Genomic DNA, 12,804 nt, shown 5'->3' with positions numbered 1-12,804 from the left:
ACAGTCAGTAAATGCTGCGGGTTGGACGCTGCATACAGCCGCAATGTCCAACCTGCAGCATCCAGTTGTTAGAGCATAGTGGATGAGATTTCAAGAAATCCCATGCCCACTATGTGTGCACCAATGCCCGCGGCTCACCCGCAGAGATGGATATGCAGCGCATCTTTCTATACCACAGCATGTCAATTTATGTAGTGAAGACGCTCCGTCTCTGCTGCGTAAATTACCCATACACTTTCATTAGAGGTGGTAAAACTGCATTATCTCTTTAGTCACATGCGTATTAAGTGTGGGAACGCCGCTTACTACGCATGTGTGCTAATTTACATAATGGTGAATCCTGTGACGCAGCCGGTAGTACATGACACAGAAAGTGGTGGAAAGCACAGCGAAAGGTCCCCTCCTTTTTAATAAGTAAATAATAATTTTAAAAAAATGGTGTGCGTCCCCTTATATTTGTTAACCAGCTAGAGTGAAGCAGACTACTGGGAGTGGTATTTCAGGCTGGTAAGGATACAATATCCATGAATCTGAACAGCCTGATAACACCAGGCCGCAGCAGTCTGCTTATCTTGGATGGTTAGCAAAAATAGTGGGGTCCCCCTATTTTTGTTAACCAGCCAAGTAAAAAGCCGACAGCTGCGGACTGGTATTCCCACTTTTTTTTATTAACAAGCCAAGGAAAAAGCAGACAGCTGCGGACTGCTATTCTCAGGCTTGCGAGACCCATGGATTTTGGCCCTCACCAGCCTAAAAATAGCAGCCCATAGCCGCCCCACAATTGACGCATCCAAAGACTCACTAGGATAATAACTAGTGGGCAGCCCACCACAACCCCCTGCTGTTCTCTTGCAGTGCTTATCTGGGTTAAAGCCACCAGACCTTACATCCCAGACTAGGGGACCAGTTATGGTAGAGCCCCAGGAGAGTGTATGGCATCCCTGGGACCCTAGTGAAATGCTGGCCATAATGAGTAGAATGAAGGAACCTGGAATATTTCCCATGTCATTTGTTACAAAGGTTAATGAAAAAATAGTGCTTTCTACTGTTGCTGGTGAGATTTGGAGGAACAGATTAGCCTCCAGGACAGCCATTCTTCATGATATCCAACAGGATTCTACTGAATCAGGAGAAAATATTTTACCCGGCTCTGGCAAAGTTATAGGTTTAAAGTCTGTGATTATAGAGCTACTAATATTGTCCCACTCAGAGTATTAAAGTCATATTCCCAGCTCTGATAACGCAAAAACCTGGTCCAGAGCCCCTCTTACATAGACCAGGGGAGAGCAAAGAATTTAATGTGTAAAGTAGAAAAATATTTAGAACTGTGGTTGATACCTTTTACCAAGATATACTGTATCTTACCTATATGTGTAAAGTATGCACACAGACGCTGCGCAGGGGGATAGCCCCCTCCTTCTCCCCACTTCAGTCTCTTAGGGTGAGTCAGGGTCATAAAGCTGTGCTGCTGTGATAGCCCCATCCCTCTCTCCCCCTTCTCTCAGTGCTGCTGAGATCTCTGATAATATCAGCATTCATGGCGCACTACTGATTTCAGCCATTCTGCTGCCTCAGGGGGGAAGAGGAGGGAAGTGGGTGGTAGTGGAACCTACCTGATCTGCTAGTTGAACTACAACAGTACCATGACTGTGTACAGATAATGTCCCACAGGGGGGTTTCAGTCATGGTGCCGATGTCCCACTAGATAACCCAGACCATGAGCTATTTGTGGATGGATTGCAGTATTGTGTGGATGACCAGTTCTACCCCGAATATGCTGTTGGTCCATTAAACCAGAAATGTGGAACTGTTGCCCCCACACATGGCAGTCCAGGAAGAGTACTCTGATGTGACGCACGAACATGACTGCATAGATGAGTCAGGAGACCGAGGGTTTTACATATGTCCAATAAACCTGATCCTAATGCAGATATTGAGATTTTTCCTGTAGATGGCTCCAGATACCACCAGGATGGGCGATTCTACACTGGATATGCAGTAGTATCCTCACATGAGGTAATCCGAGTTGAACCACTCGCTTCTCACATGTCGGTGCAGGAGGCAGAGTTGAAGGCACTCACTGAGGCGTGTAGAGCTGCTGCAGGTAAAGTCGCTAATATTTACAGACTCGAATTATGGATGGGGAATATCCCATGATTATGGCCCTATCTGGAGAAGCAGAACGTTTCTTACATCAGCCGGTAAGCCCCTTAACAATGCAGAGCTGGTGGAACAATTAATGGAGGCATTGATGTTACCAGTCCAGGTTGGCATAATCAAGATGAAAGCACAAACGGTGACTTCATGGAGGTAGAGGGCAACAGAAGGGCGGACGAGGCTGCTAAAGTAGCAGCAAGGCGGCCTAGGGAGCAGTGGACGGTGGCGAGGAGAGTCAGTGTATTCCAGCCACACTGAGCCTAGATGTCCTGAAATCCCTCCAGCTGCCCAAACAGAGAAGGAACACTGGGAGAGAATGGGAGCTGAACTCGAATGGAGTATGGGAGAATAAGGATGAATTGTATATACCAAAGCCATTTTTCCTAATTATGGCGCAAGCAGTATATGGCCCCAGTCACACCTCAAAATGTCACATGTGTACTATGCTAAATGCCTTCTGGATCGCTCCTGGTTTCATTACGTAGAGGTGACACTCGTACAGTCATGCCTCATCTGTGCACAGCACAATCCAGGTAAAACAGTAAAAGTCCCTAAGAAAGCGACACTCAGGCCTCTCTACCCGTTTCAGAGACTGCAGACTGACTACATACAGCTACCCAACGTAGGAGTGTATGAATATATCCTAGTATGTGTAGATCTCTTTTCTGGTTGGCCAGAAGCCTATCAAGTAAAATGTGCTAATTAATGATAAAAGGACACTTAAACTTAAAAATTCAGAAGGCCATGACAGACACATGAAAGAATTGGGTAGAGTGCTTGTCTCTTGCAGTATTTAGCAACTGGATAAAAATTAACCTTTATTAGGTGTATTTAAAACGCCAATATGGCACAATAGTATAGACCAAAAATAATAAACAAACAAATAGGAACCCTAGTGTGATACGTGCCCTATAGGTGCATAAACATGTATTCTCATCCATTCCAGATTCTAATGAAAGTGCAGACGTGCATCAGCTGAATCCAGGTGAATGGTGGTCATATGCAGACACGTGAGAAGGAGCCTAGATCCACATTTTGAGGGGCCATACCAAGTTCTCCCGACAACGCCTAACTCAGTGAAACTCTAAGGGAGACCACCATGGATTCATGCCTAACATTAAAAAAGTGGACTAGCCACCTGAGTAATACATATCCTTGCCATCATCTACCTAATGCTGTTGTGTATAGGAAATGGGCAACAGGTAGCTGTAACTAAAGAAAAGGGAATTCTTACTTTCTGGTACAATTCCTGGAGTACAGTGGTAGCTACATATGGGTTTGATGCCTGTGACATAATACAGGGAAGTGGGTATGGGGAGCCAGGAGTGTCACGACTCTCGGGAAAGACAACAGTTTGTATTCTTTATTTGTGGGAATTGGGAAAGAAGAAATAAAAAGTGTGGTTCTTGGACATCTGTAGGATGGGATACAAGTGATATAGGGTGGGGATATAAACCGACCCCTGCCTTCAAGCAAAAGAGTAGTAAAGGGAAGTCCTTGCTTACGCAGATGACGCTACTCAAGTCTGACTCTAGTGACCAATGTAGGACAAAGTGTCATCCTTTGATACTCACTATTGAGGATCCATCACCCAATGATGCAGGAGAGTATACTTTGGGTGCATATTATAGTCAGGGGGGGGAAAGACCCCAACAGGCAATTTCCAATTTAAAGATACTGTATGCTGGACTCTCAGGAATGGGCAAATGTGTAGGGTGAAAGTGACAAATCTGGAATACCATGGATTTCACTTCTTCAACATGTTTGTGTTTTTAGAGGCATAACTGGAATCCAGAACCCCACTTATGAGGATACACTTGCTATAGAGACTGGATATACAGATGTTAACGCCTGGGTTGAGTGGATGAGGTACACTGCACAACAACAAAATAGAACCATTTGTTATGTGTGTGCAGCAGCCAGGCCCCATTTGGGATCTGTTCCCCTATTAATCTCTGAATTGGAGGAGGAGTGTGTCCTTGCCCTCTTTACCAACACCTCCACTAATTAAACACAATGTGGGAGATGGAGGGATAAATATCCTGTGTTGGATAAAACTCAGTCTCTTGGTCGAAGTATTACTATCTATCCTGGGAATTACACTTGTATGCAAATACAAGGAGAGGGCCGTTTCTTGGGGAATTTTAGTAAGGGTTTTTGCCATAATTACTCCTCAGCAACCCCTGAGAAGTTAACACAGCAGGTCTCCTCAGTAGCGGACATATTCTGGATATGTGGGGATATGAAGATAAGGTCTAAGTTAGAGGGTAATTGGAAGGGACAGTGTACTTTGGCCAAGGCCATCATGCCTTTTCATCTTATCCCTGAAGGTTCGCCTTTAACTAATCAGAAACAACCCCAATGTATGAAAAGGGGAACTGCCCCCAAAGAAAGCTTTGACCCTCATGTGTATATTGACGCTATAGGGGTACTAAGGGGGGTCCCTGATGAGTTTAAAGCAAGGGACCAGGTTAAAGCAGGATTTGAGTCTATAATCCCTATTGTAACTGTCAATAAAAACGTAGATTGGATTAACTACATATATTATAACCAACAAAGATTCATAAGTTATACTAAGGATGCATTAAAGGGGCTAGCTGAACAGTTGGAAGCTACATCCACTATGGCTTTCCAAAACCGGATGGCTTTGGATATGTTTCTAGCAGAGAAAGGAGGGGTATGTAAATTGAGTGGAGAAACTTGTTGTACCTTTATTCCCGATAACACAGGTCCGAATGGAAAGGTTACTTTAGCAATAAAAAAGCTTGGATCCTTATCTGAGGAACTTAAGAAAAATCAGGAATTGGTTATCTTTAGGATACTTGGATTGAATGGATGACGGGATGGCAGAAATGGTTGGCACAGATTGGTACAATTATTATGGTAACCCTTATTTTCATGTGTGTGGTTTCTTGTTGTATATTTCCTTGTGTTGAACAGATGGTCACTAAGAGCGTGGACAGCCTATCCCCTACACTGGCTTTCCAAGAAGATGGTGATGGCCATGATTCTACTATAAAACCCCTGAAGACCAATTCTATTTCGAGGGATAAATATATATATATATCTGACTTCTACATGAATAAAGATTGCATCAAGGGGGTAAAAGCTTAACATTGCCCATCTAATGGACAGCTCAGATTTCATGATCCATGTACTGTGTTTTCTCCTTGTCTTTTTGTGTTTGTCACTGTCCCCTGTGTGTATTATCTGCAGTGGTGAGGCTAGCATCCCTTGCTGACCAGTGCACTAGTCAGGGCAGAGTTAGGTATCAGTGAGGGACGAGGTTCCGGCGGTGGGGGGAAGGACCCACTTAGGGCAGTGCAGGGACATGTTCAGGCTAAATTCAGGTGGTGACCATTTCCCAATCGGTAAGGCCTTCCTTTCCCCATTTTCCATTCCTTTTTCTGTGTTGCGCCATTGATTGACTGACCACCTATTGGATCATATTACATCATGAAGATGTCTTGGAGGTCCTTGAAACTGTACTGGAAGGAATCTTTGGAATGCAGGAGTGAAGGCACTGGAATACACCATATTTGGAAATGAAGCTTGGACTGGACCAATTACAAAATGACTAGCTGTACAGAAGTTGTGCGACCCCCCTATTTCCTGCTCTTAGTATCTTCCTTTGTTTAGAAGAATAAAGTTCAGTTGTGTGTACGCCTTTGCTAAGAGAGAAAGTATGTCTCTGTGTATCTGATGCATTCTTAGCCTCTAAGAGAGCACTCAGCTTATATTTGGTCAGGTACAAGCAATCATATTGATCTCAATTTAAGAGATCACTGTAACGGGGTCTACCAAGCTGGGGTACCTCTTTCAGTACCACCCTGCGTTTCAGGAGGTCCACTCTGCTTTGGTTGGAGTCTGAATGAAGGACGCTGGCTGGAATTGCTTGGTTACATGGGCGCGTATAAAAGATCACTGCTTCTCCACGTATTTCCAGTCTGACAAAACTTTACTCACAGGACACAGAATATATCACACAGATACAGAGGGCAGGCCAATAGAAAAGCGGCAGGCCAGACATACATTACAATAGCCGCAGGTGGCCGGAGCCTGTCGATATTTACTGTGGGAATTACAAAGGTGGGGGGCGGACAAAAGGGGAATATCGTGTCCCCTCTGCCCAGGGGCGCAGCCTTTGGGCTGGTGCATTAGGGACATGCATCTCACATGGAACCTATTATACATACATATAACTGCACAACATATTCTGGGTGCTGAGTGGTTCTGTAACACGTAACACAGCTCCCCTTTTCAGCGACGCGATCGGCATACACATTCTGATCCTTAACGGATCAGTTTGGGGATGACCGAAGTTTATGGGGTTGGTACAAGTTCCGTTTGTCGACTTAGTCCATCGGCGTTACCGTTTTGTTTGCAGGGTCTGTAGTGGATGGTGAAGTCCAGAGGTTGTAGGGCTAAACTCCAACGCAGCAATCTGGCGTTGACTCCGGAGACCCGATTAAGCCAGACTAGGGGATTACGGTCCGTTAGGAGGGAAAACTGTCGTCCATACAAATATGGTTGCAACTCTTTGAGTGCCCATACTACCGCCAGGCACTCCTTCTCGGGGCAGTAGTTTCCGACTCAGGTAAGCTACCGGGTGTTCTTGGCCGTCCAGCCCGACTTGGCTCAGTACTGCCCCCTATCCAAACATAGAAGCGTCTGTGTGAACAAGGAAACGTTTAGTTGGATCGGGTGTGGCCAATACAGGGGTATTGGTGAGGGCGTCCTTTAGTTGGCGGAAGGCTCTCTCACACTCTGGAGTCCAGGTTACCTGGCGGAGTTGGTTCTTACGGGTCAGATCAGTGAGGGGCTTGGCTATGCTGCTGTAATTGGGAACAAATTTTTTGTAATACCTCGCTGTCCCTAGAAACGCCATGACCTGGGTTTTAGTTCGTGGGGTGGGCCATTTGGCTATGGCCTCAACCTTGGCTGGTTCTGGTCACTGTTTCCCACTTCCCACCCAATGCCCTAAATACTGAACCTCTGCTTTGCCCATGTGACACTTGTTTCGGTTCAGGGTGATTCCGGCCTTATGGATCCTGTCCAATACTGTCGCTAGGTGATTTAGATGCTCTTCCCATGTCACACTGTAGATGGCGATGTTGTCCAGGTAGGCACAAGCATAGTCCTGAAGACCATCCAGAAGCCGGTCAGCCAGCCTCTGGAAGGTCGCCGGGGCATTCTTCATCCCGAATGGCATAACTCGAAACTGGAATAAGCCGAACGGGGTGACAAATGCCGACTTGGGAATAGCATCAGGACTAAGGGGAATCTTCCAGTAGCCTTTGCTTAGATCGATGGTGGTCAAATACTTTGCCTCCGCCAGCCGGTCTAACAACTCATCCACATGCAGCATGGGATATGCATCCATCACTGTTTTCTCATTGAGCTTACGATAGTTTACACAAAACCGTGTAGTCCCATCCTTCTTGGGCACTAACACTACAGGGATGCCCAGGGACTATCTGACTCTTCAATGACCCTTAAACGCAACATCTCTTGTCGCATCCCCTCTCAAACAGGCTCAGGGACGCAGAAGGGGTTTTGTCGCAGGGGGGTCTGATCCTGGGTCTCAACCTTGTGTTGTGCCAGGCGAGTGTACCCTGGTCCCCCCAAAAACATCCTCTGTTGCTGCCTCAACAACTCCTCTGCCTTCTGTCTCTCCCGGGGGCCTAGGTCTTCATCCAAGTGTACCTGGTCCCATGTTTTAGACTGAGTCCTTCCCCCTAAAAAATCTGGCAAGGGAAGTCCGGCTAAATCCTGTTTCAGGTGCACAGATGGCCACTACCTCTTCAGGGCGCTCCCGGTAGGGCTTCAGCATATTCTCGTGGAACATGCTGATAACCCTGGGGTCGTCACAATCGGCGACATTATAGGTGTGTCGGCTATTTTCCCCACTACCTGGTAGGGCCCCTGCCACGCAGCTTGGAACTTGCTCTGCCTAGTGGGCTCTAACACCATGACCGTCTGTCCTATTTCCAAGATTCGCTCTCTGGCCCTCCGATCGTACCATACACACTGGCGCCGCTGGGTCACCTGCATGTTCTCACGTACAGCCTGGGTCAGCTCCTGTAGGCGGTCCCGGAATTCCAGCACATAGGGTACAATAGGTACCCCTTCTATGAGGCCCTCCCCTTCCCAGTGTTCTAGCACTATGTCTAGGAGTCCCCTTACCCGTCTCCTATATACCAGCTCGAACGGGGAGAACCCCGTGGATTCTTGGGGCACCTCCCGATAGGCAAACAGGAGGTGTGGCAAGAATTTCTCCCAGTCCCTGTAGGTCCTGGTAAAAGTCCCAATGAGTTGTTTTAACATTCTGTTAAAGCGTTCACACAACCCATTGGTTTGCGGGTGGTACGGGCCGCTTCTAATGGACTTTACGCCGCACAGCTTCCACAGTTGGTTGGTCACCTCTGCTGTAAACTGGGTACCCTGGTCCGAGATAATCTTTCGGGGAAATCCAACCCGTGAGAAAACCTGGAGCAGGGCGGCCGACACCGTCTCTGCCAGTATGTTAGGTAACGCAACCGCCTCTGGATACCGTGTGGCATAATCTACCACTGTCAATATATACCTTTTCCCTGACGGACTGGGTTTGGCTAATGGTCCTATCAGATCGACCGCTACTCGGCTAAATGGTTCCTCCACAATGGGGAGCGGGCGTAATTTGGCCTTGCATCGATCTCCCCTCTTGCCAATGCGCTGGAAACTGTCACAGGTTTGGCAGTACTGACGAACATCATAGTTTACCCTCGGCCAAAAGAAGTTTTGTGTCAGACTATGCCTGGTGCGACTGACGCCGAAGTGCCCGGCCCAGGGTATGTCATGAGAGATTCGCAGTAACTCCTGCCTATACTTTTTGGGAACTACCAGCTGTCGTTTTATAGTGGGGCTTGTCCCTGTGTGGTGCTGCTCTGTGATCCGGTAGAGGAGTCCCTGCTTCCATACAAACTGTTCCCCTTCCAGTACCCCTCTCCCCTCCTTTGCCTTCCCACGATATCCCTTCAATGAAGGATCCTCAAGTTACTCCCTCTTAAATTCATCTGGGGTGACCCAAGAAATGTGTCTGGCTATGGGAATACATGTAGGGCTGGGATGTCTTACCTGGGCCTCCTCTGAGTGTGATTCCGCCTCCGCAGCTCAAGCTTGTCTCTGGGTGGTCACAAGGTATGTCTCAACCAGAGGGGCAACCGAGGAGGCAGACAACATGGGCCCCAAGTCATTTCCCAGCAAGACGTCTGCAGGCAAATCCTCCTTCAAGCCAATCTCAACAAGGCCATCCCCGACTCCCCAGTTCAGGTGAATCCTGGCAGTGGGCAGTCGATGTATAGCTCCCCCTGCTACACGGACTGCCACTGTCCGGTCCGTCTTCTCTTGGTCCCGGACTAGATGAGGCTTCACAAGGGTCAAAGTTGCCCCAGAATCTCCTAGCCCCTGCATACGTTTCCCATTAACCCACACGACCTGTCGATGCTGTTGTCGATTATCTGCCCGGGCTGCCTGCACGGGGTCTACTTCATGCAGGACTTCCTCCATCTCTTCCACCCCTTGGTTAGTCGTAGCCCCCAATGCCGGGTCAGCTTCGCCTTGGTAGCAGTGTACAGCAGCCTGGCTGAAGGTAGCTGTTCCCACCTTTGGCCACTGGGTATGCTGAGTCTGGTTGGGACATTGTCTTTGCAGGTGGCCCAGCTGACGGCAGGTGTAGCATCGTGCCCCAGGGGGACTGTGGTAGGCCAGGTTTCTAGCTGGTCCCCCTACAATCTTCGGTGGTTTGGGGCCCTCCAGGTCCATGGGCGGACCCCTAGTGACCATCTTTGATCCGGACAACTGAGGCCTCCTGGCATCATGATGTTCATCGGCCAGACGAGCGGCTTCCTCAAGAGTCGTTGGCCGCCTGTTCCGAAGCCATTCCTGTGTCTCGGGGGTTAGTCCATTAAAGAATCGTTCTAACAAGAAGAGCTGGAGGAATTCCTCCTTAGTGGTTGCTTGGCTCCCTTGTACCCACTGTAGCAGTGACCGCCGTAATTTACAGGCCCATTCAGCGTGGGTATCAGTTATGCGTTTTATAAGTCCGTGGAACTTTTGGCGGTATGCCTCTGGTGTCAGCGCATACCGGGCCAAGATCACTTCTTTGATCCGCTCATAGTCCATACAGTCCTCATCAGGTACCGTGCGAAAGGCGTCCGCTGCCCGGCCTGTCAACTTGCTGGCCAGAATCTGAATCCGTTCCTCCGGCTTCACTTGATGAAGGGCACACTGCCGCTCAAAGTTCTGCAGAAAGCCATCAATGTCTTCCTCTGCCTCCCCCAACTGTCGGAAGGCATTATACTGGATCTTTTTGTGGCTTACTGTTGAAGGTACCTGGTCAAAGGCCAGAGCTCCCCCTGCTCACTGACTCTCCTCTCTCCGCTTTGCCATCTCCATCTTGGCTAGCTCTATCCTGGTCCGCTCGGCGATCTTTTCCTTCAGATCAGTACGCACATCAGCCATCACCTCTCGTATGATCTCTACTGCAGGGTTTGGGCCATAGAACGCCAATCTGTTCTTTACCTCCCTCTGGAATTCAGTATCCTCCACGTTCACATTGGGGGGCGCTGCACTGTCGTGTTCCATGATGGCTGCTATCAAATCCGCTTTGTTTTGTTGCTGGCCATCAACCCCCCGGGCTTTCACCAGATCTTTTAATGTAGTCCTCTTTAACTTCTGGTAGTTGTTTACCATTCATTCCTTTCCTCCTGTAGAAGGGGTATCATATCCTGGCTGTCTGCCACCAGTGTAACGGGGTCTACCAAGCTGGGGTACCTCTTTCAGTACCACCCCGTGTTTCAGGAGGTCCACTCTGCTTTGGATGGAGTCTGAATGAAGGACGCTGGCTGGAATTGCTTGGTTACATGGGCGCATATAAAAGGTCACTGCTTCTCCACGTATTTCCAGTCTGACAACACTTTACTCACAGGACACAGAATATATCACACAGATACAGAGGGCAGGCCAATAGAAAAGCGGCAGGCCAGACACACATGACAATAGCCGCAGGTGGCCGGAGCCTGCCAATATTGTGATTTTTCAAAACTAGCATCCGATTTACATCTGAATGAAGTGCGATTGCTATCTGATTGATATTTTTATTTTCTGATCCTTGCTGCAGCACCACTGCGAACCTGGCTCTCTTGACGAAGGTCCTTGTTGAAGCGATCCTTCATCGAACACCAACGGGTTCTGACTTTGTTCACTGTGAAAAAAAGAAAACAATTGTTGGACAATCCACTTTCAGCCGTGATCACATAACTGTGTGTGATGCGAGAAGCTCGTAGGAGTTTATCGCATCACACACAGTTGTGTGATCTCGGCCAAGGTCAATGCCGCATCACACAACATTTAAATATTTACAAAATTCCTTGTGGACCTGTGGCGTTGTGTTGTCCCAGCCATCCGTTATTGCTCGGGCCACCTCATTCCACAGCCGCCGGATCACCACGTTGTCCAAGTGCTGCTGAACCCAGGTGTCCCACAACGCGACTCGCTCCTCGACCAGGGAAATTAGTAGGTCTTTATCTAGGAGGTCTTTATCCTGTTCTGGAACCTAGAAAAGAAATAAAAACATAAAAAAAAATAGTAGTCAAGACAAAAAGGGAAGATAGAAGCAAAGTGAAGAAATAAAAAACAGGCAAGAATAGTACAGTTGGGAAAAAACAGAGTACAATCAGTCAAGTATACTTACACGCCATCTTGCCACCCGAACTTGTGCTGGCTGCTTCCGATGCAGGAAGAACTGTTCTGATAAAGGAAAAAAAAAATTTGGCCACGTGTATATGTGACAGAGAATACTTACCAATCAGTAGGGAATGTACTCACTTCACTTTCCTGTCCAGCACGTTCAGGGCCATGGCACTCCTCAGAAGATGAGGAAGAAGAAGACATTATAAATGCTGCAAGAAAAGAGAGACAGAAATTAGTACATACTAAAGAGAGAAAAAAGGACAGACATTCGCTTTTATACTCACATTAACCAAAGTTGTGATTCTTCACAGATGAAGAGGTTCCAGTCTGTAGAGTAGTGGACTACCAGTGCCCGCACCTTCTTTTTATCTACCTTTGTGTGGGGGTGGCTAATGTGTGTCTAGACAGGTTTACTTTGGAAAAAAAGATGCGTATGAAAACGCTAGCGAACGCGTGTGCTTGCATACGCCAGCGTTCCCATAGCCTGTAATGCATTGTTTCGACGCATCCCTTCCGCAAGTGTCCGCATGCGTTTGGAGGCGGCAAATTGCCACCTCCAAAATAGCAACATGTTGCATTAGCCGCACCCAGACGCGCATGCATAGTCAAACGTGCCTGAAAGCATACGAATGCATGTACCTGTGTCCACAATGTTAAAGATAGGAAAACACGACGCATGCGAATGCGGACACAACTGCAATCGTGAAACCAGCCGGAGGCTGCGTGCACACGATGCAGATTTGGCTGTGGATTCTGTGCAGATTCTGCATTTCTTGGCAGAAAACACAGGTCAGAATCTACGCATTTTTGAGCGGATTTTTTGCAGTTTTTACGGATTTGCTGCGGATTCTGTGCAGATTTCATGTGTTTTTTACAGCTGCGGATTTCTATTATGGAACAAGTTCAAAAACGCTG

At 47.7% G+C, this 12,804-nt stretch overlaps 1 protein-coding gene and 1 long non-coding RNA gene across 2 annotated transcripts in view; one reads left to right on the top strand and one right to left on the bottom strand.

Annotated features, from left to right (window-relative positions):
• Positions 1–12,804, top strand: part of LOC138669670 (glutathione S-transferase Mu 4-like) — a 197,839-nt gene that overhangs the window by 141,579 nt on the left and 43,456 nt on the right. The gene's annotated exons all lie outside the window — the stretch shown is intronic.
• LOC138672028 (uncharacterized) lies at positions 11,903–12,288 on the bottom strand. Its single transcript, XR_011319538.1, has 3 exons — positions 12,174–12,288; positions 12,025–12,098; positions 11,903–11,946 (listed from the first exon to the last, which is right to left on the bottom strand). It is a non-coding gene; the product is annotated as an uncharacterized lncRNA (long non-coding RNA).

The sequence above is a fragment of the Ranitomeya imitator genome, chromosome 3 (genome assembly GCF_032444005.1).
Source record: "Ranitomeya imitator isolate aRanImi1 chromosome 3, aRanImi1.pri, whole genome shotgun sequence".
In the NCBI taxonomy this organism is placed as follows: Eukaryota; Metazoa; Chordata; class Amphibia; order Anura; family Dendrobatidae; genus Ranitomeya; species Ranitomeya imitator.
The sequence above is the reverse complement of the archived record's forward strand: the minus strand, read 5'-3'. Positions and strand labels throughout refer to the sequence as shown.